The sequence below is a fragment of the Pteronotus mesoamericanus genome, unplaced genomic scaffold, assembly GCF_021234165.1.
Source record: "Pteronotus mesoamericanus isolate MK-2021 breed Mesoamerican mustached bat unplaced genomic scaffold, CSHL_Meso_final contig_73, whole genome shotgun sequence".
Lineage (NCBI taxonomy): Eukaryota > Metazoa > Chordata > Mammalia > Chiroptera > Mormoopidae > Pteronotus > Pteronotus mesoamericanus.
Window position 1 is genome coordinate 28,180,670 of NW_026555245.1, and position 15,951 is coordinate 28,196,620.

At 39.5% G+C, this 15,951-nt stretch overlaps 1 long non-coding RNA gene across 1 annotated transcript in view; it reads right to left on the minus strand.

The window, feature by feature from the left end:
• The window catches only part of LOC129078325 (uncharacterized), a 107,241-nt gene that overhangs the window by 47,001 nt on the left and 44,289 nt on the right, over positions 1 to 15,951 (minus strand). The window lies entirely within an intron of this gene.

Genomic DNA, 15,951 nt, shown 5'->3' on the forward strand with positions numbered 1-15,951 from the left:
GATCATGTCTTAATTACTGTGAATATGAATAAATTAATAATTTCCCTTCTCTTGTCATCATTACCATGACTTTTGGCATAGTTCTTATCAGTAAATACTCAAAATATTTCATGGAATTGCTTTCCGCCTTTTTAAAGGCATCCAAGTCAAATGTTAAGATTTAAATTCTTCTAAATGAATTGACTTGTTAGTTTTGTGGTTTATGTGGGGGGTTTCCCACACATCAAGTGCCATGTTAAGCAGAATTTACCCCTAAAGGGCAATTTTATGGGGATGATGGATAGGTAATGCAGGTGTGTAGAAATTTTAAAACTAATTGAAAAATAAATGCTTTGCCGCTTTGCCCTGGGGCCATAGAACATCAGGTAATTCATCTTTCCTTTTCTTTATTCCTTTTTCCAACATTTTCTTTGCCAGTAGAGAAATCTCTTTATTTCTTGTCCATTTATAGTTTGGCATTTTAAAATTTTCCCTTATTCCTTTCCAAACTCTATTAAAATTGCCAGTTTTATTTTAGTCTGTTAAAAATATTGGTTGTGGATATAGCTTTATATAAAGCAGTCACTGGTTTTCAACATAGATAAGGATGGTATATAAAACACCAGTCTTAAATAGAAATATTTCTATACCACCAGTCAACAGTTCACATGTGCATTATCAGAACTCACCAAAACCTGGCAATGGTGATGATGGTTAAAACTTTCAGTTTTCAGTATATTCTTCCACTTAATGATTGGAGTACCTAGTATGGTGAGCATTATATTTAGTAATCCCAAGAAAGAAACCAAATCTCTACACTCAAGATGGTTATGAATTCTTTAAAAAGACATCCACATGTGAAAAGATGAACAAGAGAAGAATTAAATAGCTTACTAGCTCTGGCCGGGTGGCTCAGCTGATTGGAGCATCATCCCATAAACCAAAAACGCTGCTGGTTCAATGCCTGGCCGGGGCACATACCTAGGTTGTAGGTTTGATCCCCAGTCAGAGGTGTATGGGAAGCAACCAACTGATGTTTCCCTCTCACATCAGCATTTCTCTCCCTCCTCCCTGCTTTCCTCTTTCTCTAAAATCAATAAAAATAAAAATATATCCCTAGTGAGGGCTTAAAAAGTAGCCTATTAAAAAAGAGTAGAAGTGATGTTTCTAGGAATCATACATTAATATGATACAGGCCATAAATATAAAGACATTTAGATAAATTCAGAGAAAACTGTAAGTAAACTCAGTCAGAGAACGTTCCATTGCTGGTCAGACTTAAAGGATGGGGAGGATTCAGAGAGAACAGAGGATAAAGGTAAATATGTGAATGAATGAAGAGACTAAATGGTGTGAACAGAAATGTTGGAAATAAGAACGTATTAAAAGAGTAACTTTATCAGACTAAAGAGTTAGGGAGGTCAAAGTTAGGCACTCTGTCTAATATATAATGGCACATTATTACCTGATATTTCTTCCTTTGTGTACATGGGAACTATTTCAATAATATTATAATGGAGCATATCATATTACTCAATATTATTTATTGATTTGTTCTTGAACTCAACTGAGATTTCCCAGAGGCTGGGGCTGGGTTCCTTCTTTCCATCATCACTAGCATCAGTACACAACCTGTACATAAAAGTCACTTACTAAGACTTAGTTGAATGAAAGAAGGCAAAATAAATACTGATAGATTTTTCCTATTAATAAAAGTCATAATTTGTCATTAATGACTGGAATTTACATTCTCAGTAAGAAAGGCATAAGATATTTGAAGAGTTATTGGCTTCAAATGAGATTCTGTATATCTTTACACTAAAAATGGAATCTAGTAAAACACATTAGAAAATGTTAAATAAACTTAAATGGGTTTATTTTGAGGTATCCATTCATTCAACAAATACGTATTGAGTGCATCCTATGTGCTGGTCACAGATCTAGGTAAGTAGAATACAGATAAAGTAGTAAACAAAATAGATTAAAAACAATCTCTGCTTTCATAGAGCTTATATTCTAGTAGAGGGAAACAAAATAAATTTAAGTGAAAGTTCCATTGAGTATGATAGTTTGCAAAAATGACTAAACTTGTTTCTCTCTTCCTCTCTCCACATCCTTAACTATGTGCCACTGTAGTGAATGCTCACTCTGATTCTGTGCTTGGCCATGTGACCTGCTTTGGCCAATAAGACATGAGCAAATTGAAGGATGAGAATTATATGCTGCAGAGCCAAGATGTGCCCGTCATCTCATGGGGGCCCTTCTACGTTAGCCAACATCTGGGAGACCTGTGAACAAGCCTAGCCCGTATCAGTAGAACTGCTTGCATGATCCACGGTTGGCCACAGACACAGGCATGCACACGGAACAGATTAGATAAATGCTATCCATGTGAAGCTAAATCAACGTTTACGATTGCATACCATGAGAATTTGAGGTTGCGTGTTATGCAGCACCATTGCAGTAATGCTGACTAGTGTGATGGAGAAATAGAAAGCTGAAAAGGTCAACAGGAAGTGCCAGCAGGGAATAATATGCAAAATTAAATGAGGTAATCAAGGAAGTCTTCACTAAAAAGATGATATTTCACAAAAGACAAAGAAGGTAAGAGAGGGACCCAAGTAGGTATCCAGGCGGGAAGGGGGAGAGCCGCAGATGGGGCAGATGAGGTGTGCAGAGGCAGCTTGGGGTGGGCTGTCTGAGGAGTGACAAGAAGGCCAGTGCGGTGAAAGGCCAGAGAGCAAAAGAGAAACGAGGGAAGTGAGGTCAGGGCAGTAGAGGGAACAGGATAGACCCAAATCTGCAGAGCCCTAGAAACTTTTCAAAGCCTTAATGCACTAATAATCCTGTGAGTTTCCAAAAGGTTTCAAATTTCACAATTCCTCAAATGGCTTGATGATCCAGCACCTTTTCCAGAGAGTATCTCAAAGCGCTAGAGCTCTGCAGAGCCCACCTGTGGGAAGTTTCAATCCTAAGGTCCCAGGCAAGGCTGAGAGGGTCTGGGACAGGCTGAACTGAGCACCCCGACAAGACTTTCCAGAAGAGGTGGAGTCTGCTCCAAATCACGCTCCTGCCGGCAATGGGATCTGACATGTAGCAGATATATTGGCTTTTTTCATTAGACAAGTTTCATATGTGGCATATTACATCATCACATAAATGTTCCAAATGAAATAAAATTCAACTGAAGAAATTGGACAGTGTGTAAAAATGCACAGAAGTTATAAATCACTAAGCCTTCCAAGCGTTCCACGAATAAAAACAAGGGTAGATTCTCCAGATGTTCCTAATCCACATCATTTGGATGGAGGGCCAATACTTTAACCTGTCTCAACAAAGAACATCTCATTTCTAAATAAAAGGAAGAAATGAAATTGCTGCGATGATTTTAAAGATGGATTAACATTTAAGTAACTTAAATAAAAATGCACATGGTTATTGATTTGTTACAGGAAGTATCATCTCAATCCAAGGTCCCTGATGTCAGAGCGGTTATGTTGTTTCTGCTGAATTTAAGACTATGTTTACGTGAAATGAGATTTTTCAATCACACTGTATTACCTGACCCCAAATTCCCCTTTCCCCATACTTCTTCATTATATAATCTTGCCCCAACTCCTTCCAATTGTGGCTACTTCTTCTGAAAGTAAGAAAAATTTTACAGGTGGGAATGTGTAGCATCAGCACTCACACAGAATCCATTGTATTATATTTAATTTGTGAAATCTCTCGGCCATCAGAACTACTTGATCTGTTATGTCTCTCATATTTCCCCCGTTATACTGTATATGCAATACTGTGTGTAGAAACATTTAAAAATAGTGTAAATAAATCATTTTGTAAAGAAACATGTTCATTAGACAGTACATCCCATACATTTAACAAAATTGCTACTTAAGTGCCAAATACCTATATGGAGACTGAGAAGAGGCAACTTTTCCTTTGCTCCCCTTAAAGATCCACATCCCCTCCTTCCATGGCAGATCATACTCCTTCGATTCCTTTTCTGCAGGACAGAATGAAGCCTTCTTCCCCCTGCTTCTGGTCCACATAACTACTGCTCCACATTTTTTGTGGAATCCACTTTTTGGGGATTCATAACACACAGCTCATTAAAGACCTTCGAAAGCCCTACAGTAAAGAGAACCTGTTTAACACGATGTTCTCCAATATGCCTGAACATGACGACCGTGTTCGCGTGGGTGGAGTGGATCTGTGTGTGGGGTGGAGGGGGTGGAGGGGCAGGCTGTGATAGAATAACATTTCTACTATTGGTTCTCAAAATACTGCTTAAGACAAACCGAGTTTGAGGACTCTGCTAGACTGAAACCTGAATGTGGCTCCCTGTAGCTGAACCATACGGCAGCCTGTTTGGAGTTTGATCTATAGCAAACGGGAACTATTTTAATTGTTGAACAGGAAATTCACAAGGAAAAATTATGTGTGTTGAAACTGTTACCCTGACAATGATAATGCTGAGTGGGGTTTAATGAAGGAGGACATAGAACTAGGAAAACTAGTCAGAAAACTACTATTCTAGCTTAACCAGGAGTGCTGGAACCAAGAAACAGCAAAGCGGGTGAAGATAAAGGGGGAGACGTGAAAAATCAGGAAAAAGACCTTGCCAAGGAAGTGGATCCCTCATCTGGAATATGGGGGAAATGCTAACTAGTGAGTTGGAAGCAGTGTGTTGGTATTGAGATGGTGGATCAGAAAAAAACAAGAAAATTAGATAACATTGTACACACAAACAAAGTATAGGCAAGGATAGAGAGATGAAATTGCAATGAAGATTGAAACAAAGTATGATAGGAATGGCCAGGAGGCACCCCTTAGGTGTTCACTATTCATTTTATACAGGCAAGCTTCTAAGGTCCTCTTAGTAGGAAAAATTTGAAGTATGTTTTAGTGAGTTGCATCGGGCGCTAGTGTACAGGATGAATCAGGGGGAATGGAGAGAGAAAGAGCCATCAAGGTAAATTCCCAAGGCCAGCCGAAAGATAAGCAGCGTCCGAGAGAGAAAGGAATGTGGGAATAGGAAAGAGGAAAGAGAGGCTGAAGCTATGTTCACGGGTAGAGTCCGGGAAGAGATTGGGACCAGGCTGTGGAGCAGACACTGGTAGAGAAAGAAGAGACAGATACGATGGACTCGTTATCAGAACTGGGAAGGTAGGAGAGAGTTAATTTAAAGTTAAGGGTGGAGGCAGCAGGTACCTGGGGCAGAGTCTCCAGTCAGTGTGAAACACGCTGTGTTTGACTCTCTGGTGGGTTATTCAGGAGAGATGCTCTGCAGCCCCGTCTGAAGTGGAAGGGACATTTCAGTCCTGGAGATAAAAATGAAAGCGAGGATGAGTTTAGCATAGAAGTTAAGTGTCTGACAAAACTCTGTCTTTCCTCTGCGACCTCTGTGTAACTCTGCAAGTTACTTTACCTTTCTGCAACTTTCCTTCCTCTTGTATAAAACAGGGATAATACCGACCTCGTAACATTGTTGCAAGGGTGAAATAAATTAATATATGTGAGACATTGAAAACAGCAGGCTAACATACAGTATTTTCTAGGACCATGGTTACATTATTGTTTTTATTGTTGTAATCATTGTTATTAAATGATATGGATGAGGGACTTCTAAAGCAATGAGCTGAAGTAATAATCTGCAATGACTCTTCCTACTCTCAGTATTTAATTATAAAAGCCATTTTATACTTCATGAGAATGAGGAAATAATGCATATTGCTATGGAGTTTACACTTTGATTTTCAAACCCAAACTCAGAAAAAAAAAGCATGTTAAACCCATGATACACTATATTGTTGCCTTGTGGACAAAACAATGTTTCTTTCTTCGTGACAGTTGATTAATTAGACCATTGTTGTAACACACAGAGTCTCAAAGAAATGAGTGGACGGAAAAAAAATCACTTTATTTCTGACGATTCTATTTCAGCTGTTTACATTATTGATGATCTTCATCAGACTCAGCTCAGACACATTAGAGTTAGGGTTTAGGTGAGGGAAATTTTAAAGCAGTAAGTTCTCCCAAAATACATGACTATGAGAATATTAACTATTTTTAATAGAAAAGCCTATTTATTTTACATTGGAATATACACCAGTTACTGTTGCAGTAAAACTGCAAAGCTGACTGTGAACTGCCACTTAAGAAATTCATGCCTGTTAATCCAGACAGTCTTTCAGGGTGGCCCTTCACAAAGGAAAGGATTATCTCGTCAGTATATCCAGTTCTGTTGTGAAGCTTCATGAGTTCAGTTGAGGATGGTTTTCTGGAAGCAGTTATTACCCTGAAGAGGCCTAAGCTCATGTGAGAACAGCACAGTTTCTCTTTCAAAAGGGAAAACGGTTGGTTTGTGAATGAGTTTTATATGCAAAAACCTCAAAAATAAAATTGCAAGACATGCTTTCAGGTGACTTTTTAGTGTCTGAAAAAATATTTTTAATCCATATTTTAAATGAACACCCAGTTCTTTTACTGAACTTTTCCTAATAGTGACTAATGACATCTGTTTAAAATTCCAGTGATACATGACTGTTCTACCCTATGTACATTTACAGATCAGATTTATGTCTCAAAGTGTTTAAAACAGAGATACATGGAAGAATTTTTTTTAAATCTCAATTTTGTTATCAAACGTATGTAGACTGTACATTTTTTAGTAACGGCAACCAGCTCAGATAAATATAGAAAGATGCCCTGGCTGCTGAGGCTCAGTGCAGTGAGTGCCAGCCTTCATCTCGGTGGGTTCGATTTCCAGTCTAAGGCACCTGGCTTGGTCCCCAGCAGGTGGCGCACGAGAGGCAACCACACATGGATGTTTCCCTCTCTTCCCCTCTCTAAAAATAAATAAATAAAATCTTTAAAAAAAGGAAAAGAAAAAGAAATATTTAGGCAGAAATATTTCCCATTGTTTATCCTAAGTTTTTACTTTGTGGCTTTTTTTTTAAAGATTATGGTTTTTTTTTCCCACTTACATAGAACTGTGCATTTGAAGGTGTTTTCTCTTTAAATTCATAAAGACCATAAAGATGGTTTGGTGTTTAATGTCTGAAACACCTGGAGCTAAAAAAGAAAGTTGCCACAGTATAAAATTTATATTTTACATGAAATAACAAATAACCTCTCCCTTCAGTTTAATAAAAATCTCCTTGCAAATTTGAATGGAAGATTCTGTTCAGAATCTTCCAGGAAACTGACAAGCTTACAGACATGGGGCACTGGGCTGGTTAATTTGGGGGGAGGGGCGGGGCGGTGTCACTGAGTCTGAAGGGGAGAGCCTGGGCTTCCTTGTGCCCTCTTTCTTGATGTGAAGTCCACAGTGATTTAGCACAAGCAGGAGTGAAGGAATATTTCCAAAGTTTTTTAGTAGGGACGGTCTTTATAAACACCAATTATAAAGGCTGAGCATGGGAGAACAAGACGTAGTGAAAAAACCCTAACACGAGAGGCACTCATGGTTTCCTAAAGAGTCTCAACTCCTTTAGAGCGGACCATACAATAGGTTTCTTTGTCCAATAATTTTAACACATATACATACTCTGTTCATGCACACCATATCTTTTTCTAGCTTGGTCGTGGGTTCAGTCAGATTATTCACATTTTCTCTCAACTTTAGGCTACGAGAAGAGTCCCTCTTTCTTGCTCTGATTCCCCACGGTCGGAGCAGCAGCAAGAAAGAGCGCGAACCCCCTCTCTGCTGAGGCTTCGTCCCCTCCTGATGCCTGTGGCCACTGAGGCCCGTAAGGACATGCATTTACTCCCCACTGCCTGGAATCTGCTCACTTGATTATCAAATTCTCAGACAGTTCATGTTTCTCATTTGCATGACCATGAAGCAGCCAGGAGAGACTGAGATTGGGAGGGAAATCTGACAAATGAAACATTAATAGAGCCAAAGTTAGTAGTCTCATCCTAAATTCCCACTTTGTGGCTAAAGTGATAAATAAAACCCAAGCGTCCTTCAGAGCAAAGGGAAGTTAATTTACCAAAACCCTTGAGGAAGTTAGGTTGACTTCAAATCTCAAGCTAATTTGAAATAGTTCCAAATAAATGTTTACAATCTAATAATGAAAAATGAAAAATGAAAAAACATAAACAGGCAAAAATGTAAAAAAGCTTGTTTTATACATAGCATACATAATATTTTTTTCCTTGATGGTTCACTTCGCACACATAAGCTTAATGACAGAGGAAACATGGTCCGTCTTTCCCCCCGTGTTTGTATGCTCTGGCACTTATAAAAGTGCCTGACACAGTGCATTCTCAATGAATAATTATTGAATCAAACCAATCAATTCATTAACAATTATAGCCAGGTTTTACAAAGGGCATGGGAAAGTGATGCAAGTAATAGGACCAACACAGGCTTTCAAGGCAACAAGCGATTGCAGCACCAGGTGAGGAAGGGGCAGGGTGGCATCTTTGACAAATCTGAAGTGCTCCCCTTGGGCTCCTGGAACAGTTTGTCCCCATCATTCTTGCTTTAGAGAATTGACAACGTTGCTCTAATGTTTAGTTTACAGGGTTTTTTTTCTTCCCCACTAGAACACAATGCCTCCTTTTCTCCTGCTTAGCACAGTGTCTGGCACAGAGAGTTCTATCAATATTTGATGAGTAAAGGAACAAATAATAGGTACCCGGATAGCAAACATGATTCCAGATGCATTACTAATTAAGATGTCAGGAATCCCTTCTGCTTTTAGATGAAAAAGAATTACAGGGAGATACCCTTCTTGAGGTTTTTCAGGCCCTTTGGATGACTTCAGTTTATTATTCCATTTTTTTAAGCCCAGTAGGGAAACAACTGGTTTCTTCCTCTAAAGTTCCAGCGATGACCACATGATGGCGCTGGCACTGCACCATAAATACAGAAGCAGTTGGGCAGTGTGGATTCCTTAGGTCCCTCCAGGTGCCTCCCGGCCTCCTTTCCCTGCCCCCACTCTGGCTGTGTTTCCCTTCAAGTCCTCCTTCATACTCACAATACTTGCCAAGAAGCTGTCAGACCGGAACTGGGTACTGCCCACCTGAAGTTGGTCTTTTCTTTGTTCTCCAACAGACTAAATTCTGCATATTCCTCCAATCTGAAAAAGTATCCAGGAACATTTTGAACGCTGTTTAAAGCTGTGCGCTCTTAGTTTGAGGTATCGGTCTTTTTATTTTGCACTTGATTGGCTCTTGCAAGTCACCTATTCCTTCCTAAACAAAGGAGGCCACAGAGCAAATTATGTCCCAATGAGTTACTAAAATCTTTCCAATTAAGGAAATTGAGACCCAAAGCTTTGCTAAGATATAAAAAGAAGTGTACTCTTGCAGAGAGTAAGGCATGTGGATGCCCACATTTAAGGTAGATTGGAAAACTGAGAGAACAAAAATAAATTACATGACAATAACCTCCTTGTTAAGAATTAAAAGTGAATTCAGAAAGCAGATAGCTAATGTAATTTTCAAAAACAGAAAAGGGATAATATTTTCATTAAATCAAACTAGGATTTCCTTTTCTTTTTTAATAGAAACATTATATATGGTAAAATGCTCCAAGATTTGTTTTTATTAATAATTTCATTGATAAAATTGACATTTAATAAATGCATGCACTTAGGTAAAAAGTCCAGTAAGTTGTGACAAAGGTCTATACACCAATGTAAACACCACCAGTCAGGACCCAGAACTTCTGCAACACCTGACATAGTCCCTTCAGGTCCTTTCCAATCAACCCTGCCCCTCATTCCTCTGGCTTTTATTATCTGAACAAAATTTTGCCTGACTTTGACTTTTATATAAATAAACTCATACAATATAAAAACTCATTGTGTCTGGTTTCTTCTGCTGTTTGTGTTTGGTTTTGTTTTTGATGCTCATCCATGCTATGGAGTATATCAGCAGTTCATTCTTTTTTATTGCAAAATAGCATTTGACTATAAGAGCATAACACTTTTTATTCATTCCCTTCTTAGACACTGGATTTATTACCGGTTTTGGCTATTGGAAGTAAAGCTGCTGCTATGAACATCTTTATACAAGTACTTGTGGCCATATGCTTTCATTTCTTTTGGTTAATACCTAGGAGCAGATTTGCTGGGCACTAAGCAGATATATATGTTTGAGGTTAAAAGAAATTGCCATTTTTCTAAAGTGGTAATAGTAGTTTCCTAGGACTGCCAAAACAAAGTACTACAAACTGGGTGGATTAAAACAACACAAATGTATTCTCTCAGGGTTCAGGCATCCAGTCATATGATGTCAAGATGTCACGGCCAAGCTCCCTCTGAAGGCTCTAGGGAAGAACCCTTCCTTGCCTCTTCCAGTTTCTGCTGCTGCTGGCAATCCTTGGCTGTGGCAGCGAAATTTCAACCTCTGCCACCATCTCCACATGGCTTCCTTCCTGTTTGTCTCCTGTGTCTGTGTTTCAATTTCTCTCTTCTCTTAAGGACATCAGTCATTGGATGTAGGGCCCATCCTAATCCACTATGACCTCATTTCAATTTGAATACACCTGTAAAGATGCGGAGGTTCCAAGGTGACATGAATGTGGGGGTGGGAACACTATGCAACCAAGGAGAGTGGTTGAACAATTCTACACCTCCCATCAATGTTTACGGGAGTAGTTGTTCCACATTCTTGACAATCCTAGTTATGGTCACTTTTTAAAGTTTTAGCCATTCTCATATGTGTGTAGCATAATCTCATTTTCAAAAATCCTCACCTGAGGATATATATAGTGATTTTAGAGAAAGAAGAAGGGAAGAGAGGGGCAGACAGACAGACATTGATCGGTTTCCTCCTTTACGTGCTCTGACCACCCAGGGATCAAACCCAGAACCTAGGTATGTGCCTTAATCTGGGATTGAACCTGCAGCCTTTTGGTGTATTGGATGATGCTCCAACCAACTGAGCCACAGGCCAGGGCTCACTTTGGTTTTAGTTTGCAATTCCATTATGTCTTGATGTTGAGCATCTCTTCACATAATTACTGGCCATTTAGGTATCTTCCTCTGTAAAGTTGTCTAAGATAACTCCCCATTTAAAATTGGCTTGTCCTTTTTTGTTGTTGTTGTTGATTTGTAGGAATTATTTATATAATCTGGGTGTGAATCATTTGTCAGATATGTGTATTGTCAAATATTTTCTCCCAGGCTGTGACTTTACTTTTTATCTTTTTATTTTCTCTGTTTTTCATGTCTTTTGAGAAACTGAAGTTTAATTCTCATAAAATCTAATTTTTAACTTTTATGTTTAGTGTTTTTGTGTCCCCTGCCCCCCCAAAATCTACCTGACCCAAGGCTGTGAAGATGTTACGTTTTCTTCTAGAAGCTTTGTGGTTTTAGCTTTTATGTTTAGGTCTATGGCCCATCTTGAATGAATTTCTGTATGTAGAGTTAAATAAGAGTCAATGTTCATGTTTTCTCCCACATTCATCTAGTTCACATTGGCCCTGTTGCTGAGAAGCCTCTTCTTATACCATTATTCAGTTATACCTGAAAATTAATTGATGGTGCATGTCCTATTCCAACGATTTTACCTATTCTTGCCACATTGTTTTAATTACTGTTGTTTTCTAGTAAGTCTTGAAATCAGGTAGTATAAGTCTTCTAACTTTGTTCCTCTTTAGCATAGTTTTGCTATTCTAGATCCATTTCTTTTCCCTATACATTTCAGAATTAGTTTTTTAACTTCTACCAAAAAAGAAAATAATATGTGAATTTTATTGGTGGCTGAATTGAACATGTACTAACTAGCTCTTTAAATAATTAATTTGCAAAATTCATTTCTTGCTAACCTTTTAAATTTTCTCCAAATTGCCTTAAGTTTGAAAAAATACATGTAACATACTTAAGCCAGATAAAATTTTATTTTGAAAATCTTGGAAATCATCCAATCCATTTTAAGCTCCTCTTCCTTGGGGAAAAAAAAAAAACCCAACTTTTTAATAATTCAAGTCTGGGAAAGAATTTTTCTGACATTAGAAAAAATGTCCATACTTATGATAAGTAAAAGCATAACTTCAATAATGTTTTAGGAGCTTTAGAAAATTAATTCTCACATTCATTTAACTGTTAGCTTCTAAATAGTCATGTTAGACTAGCTCTGATAAAAAAAATACTATCTGGTTATTTTAATCCAGTGTATTCAAATTAATAAAATTAAAAACAAATCTATTTTTAAGCACATTACTCTCATTCCCTGATCCAGTCTAATTATACATTTGCAATGTACATACACAAAATGTTTGAAAAGTGAACCATGCGGAAGGAAGCACCTCGCACATTTTACTTTTCAAATGCTTTCAGTTCTGGGTGATTCTCAGTCATCTTTGTGCTTCTTTCCACATGAAATACTCAGTGTCCAGGAAGTAAAAACCTGAAAATAAACCCTTAATTGTTGTCCTACCTTTACATTTCTTTCCAACATCTTGTCCCATGGTAGTGACATGCTTTGAAGAAAGCAATTCAGCCAACAGCCAGACCTTCCCAGAAAGTACTTGTCACTTTATCCCAACCTCTCCCAAGTGTTCAATGCATAAAATACCTGAATTAGAACAAAACAGGGTTTTATCTTTTCAAATCCAAAGTGATGAGAGCTGCAAAATTAAAGAATTATTGTTTACAGCATCACAGTGGTTCAAAGAGACCTGCAGGTCTCACCAGAGTTTGCCCCATAGCGTCCACGTGGAGGTGCCACCTGCTGGCATTTTCAGGGAGCCCAGAACTGCTTCCGATGAAGTCTGTCTCCATATTTCTGTTTTCTTAGTGCCAAACAGCGGCTTCTGCACATGCAGCAGGTAGGAATTTTCAATTTCATATTCAGGTAAAAGAAATAACACCTTTTTTTTTTTTTAAATTAAATTTGACTCCAAGCACTCGTCCCAAAAGGCTGTCAGGAAATGCCATTGGGATTGGGACTTTCTCTCATCTGCTCCAAGGTCAAATGCTGCCACAGAGCCTGGAGCTTTGGCTGGTGAGAGAAGCGGGGTGGGGCGGGGCGGGGCGGGGGCGGGGGTCGGGGGTTGTTGAGCAGCGCGGGCACCACGCACCGGGCGGCCACGCAGACGCTGCGACTGGGGCTCTCACAGTCACCGCTGAGTCTGCGGTGCTCGCGGGGCAGGCGGACTGCCGCCCGGCGTGGGAACCTCACTGCCAGGGGGCCGCTTTCCCCTTGCAGCCCCTCTTTGGTATCTTCCAGTCACAATCCTTCAGGCTGGAAGGTTGGTTTTGGGCTTCTCATCCTTTACATCATTTTACTCCTATTTGAAGCGTGAAGTAAAAATCTGCGTTTTAATCAGGGAAAGTTAAAAAGAACATGGATAATTTTTTCCATTCTCAATAAATTTTGACTTCCCTTTGCCTGAATGAGGCCTCGAAACTTCCTAGTTGAAGGAGCACGGCTAAATGTTAACTCTCGTTTTATGTCACTAGAAGAGTTTTTAAGTTTTCTCCCCTCCTCTCGCCCCAACACCCCCAGCTCACTCGGGTCAGGCAGGGGCTAATCCGAGGGACCCAGCAAACAAGGCGCACAGAGAGCAGAGGTGAGTGGAGCCCTTACGTCCCTACGTCCATCTCTCACGATTTCTCTCCTACAACGTCTGCCAGGACCGGATAAAAAATTTGCAGGGCCAGGCCAACGTGGAAATGCAGGGTCCCTTTTTCAGAAATCGTTAGAAGTTTCAAAAGGTGACAACAGAGCATGAAATCAAGCACAGGGCCTTTCTAAGTACGAGCCCATCTGTGGCTGGGCAGGTCACAGCCCAGGCAGCTGCTTAGTTCAGGTCTTCGTCACCTTGCTTGTTACTCAACCACCTCCTAAACAATGTGTTTTTCTTTAGATCTGCTCCCTTTGGAATCATCCTATGTACAGCCTCCATACGAAATGTTCCTAAGCAGACACATGGTTCTGTTACATCCCTGTTTAAGCCCTTTAATAAATCCCCTACAGGATGATGTCCCAGTTCCGCACAGGAACTTCACGGCACTCCTTTATCCGGCTTACAACTGGCTGGTTATGGCAACCTTCCCCCTTCCGGCTCCACGTGCTATGCTCCACCTCAATGTCAAAGTGCAATGCCATTTCTGTACCACAGATGGAATCTTCAAAAACCGGAGAGAGTAGGAAAGACAACACTGGACCATGCTATTCACAGAGCCTTCCTTTCACGTGGTAGGCATCTGCCCTTCTAGAAGACACACAGCTAGCACACGTGTTAATGTGTCAGCACAGGAAAGTTCAAGAAGCAGCAAATCAAGTGATGTTTTAAATCTGCTTGAGATTTGTAGACACTACCAATGGTATTATTTCCAATCCTACTATAGTACAAATTCTCAAGTAGCACAGATTTAGAGATTTCATCATTCATATTTGTTTTCATTATTTTGTTTGTTTGGTAATCCTTTGAGCAAATTTTTATTGTACACTTGTATGTGTCAGGTACTTTGCTAGGGGCTGTGGCCAGAAAGATGAACAAGATTTTTTTTAAAAAGATACAATTCCTTTTTACAAGGAAATGATAGTTTAAAGGAGATGAAGACAATTTGGTTAACGAAGGAGTGAGAACATAGTATCTTGTGACCATCATGTGCTGGGCCCCTATAGTGAGTCAGGTACTGCACTGGGTATCTCATATGTGTTACTGCTAATCCCTGGGAAAAGTGGGCAGGGAGCGGGGAGGCAGGGGCTGGTTGAAAGAAGGTGAAGGGATTAGACAGAGAACACAGAGGCTGAACCCAGGGACATGGACAAGTGTGCAGGGATTGACTGTGGGAATGGGGGGCGTGCTGGGGGAAGGGGGCAAAGGCGGAAAATTGGAACAACTGTAATAACATAAAAAAATACAATATTCAAAAGAAAGTTTGGCATTCCTGTTCCTATTTGACAAATTGAAAAACAGGGTTCCAAGAATGCAAGCTAGCACTTAAACCCAAGAGATTCCAAAGCCTCTGTTCTTTGCACTATGTTACAAGGCTGTGTCTCATATACATCAAGAATGGCGCTTTAATGCTAGTATGTAGCAAGAGAAGTAACTAGCCAACCCTATTCCAGGTCATCTAATAAGCTAGACAGAAGAAGTTACAAAGTGACTGGCCTTGTGGACAGGAGTGAAGGGAAGGTACTGCCAGACTCTAAAGAATATCATTTTCTAGGAACTGCAAGTAGTGTGGAAGGAACAGACAGGGAATGGAACAGTAACACATGGAGCCAAAAAGGTAGGGAAAGAGCCATGTATCATAAGGGCTTTGCAGGCCACATAAAGAGCTTGGCCTTTTTTCAGTAGGTGATGAGGGGGTCCGCTGAGAGAACTTAAGTGGGAAATGACATATCAGGTGAATTTTAAAAAGACATCTGCTACCAATTTGGAGAGAACAGATTAAAGGAGAAAGAGACCACAGGCAGAAAGATCATTCAGCAGGCCGCTGTAGTCTAGGCAAACAATAAAGTTAGCCTGAATCAAAGTCAGCAGGAAGGAGAATGAAAAGAGGAAGCCCATTTTAAGAGATAAGACATAGCAAGAAGAGAGATTTGATGTCCAATTAAATCAGAATTTCTTGATGTGTGGAAAGGAATCTAAGCAGACTCTAAGGGTTTCTAACTTAAATATTTGAATAAATGGTTTTTTAACCTAGTTGCTTCCTCAGATCTACAACCCCAAGTGGACTTTTAAAATTTTATCTTGTTATAATCTTTCATGTAAGAAATCATAACTGCCTTATTGTTTTCTTTATAATTGAAGCAAACCTTTATCCTTTCTCTTCAGAATCACATTATTTTGTTGTTGTTTCCTTTTTAATGGAAGGCCTGCTTTAGTTCAATAACAACTTATAGGTATGCCTTCCTTTTTTGTCAATTCTTCTCCAAGAAACCAGGTGCTACTCCAGGATAAAGTGTCCCAGTCTCTCCATGTAGAAAGTCTTTACATTGTTACAGGTCTCTACAGTGTACACAGCATTTCCACAAACATTTCCATTTGAC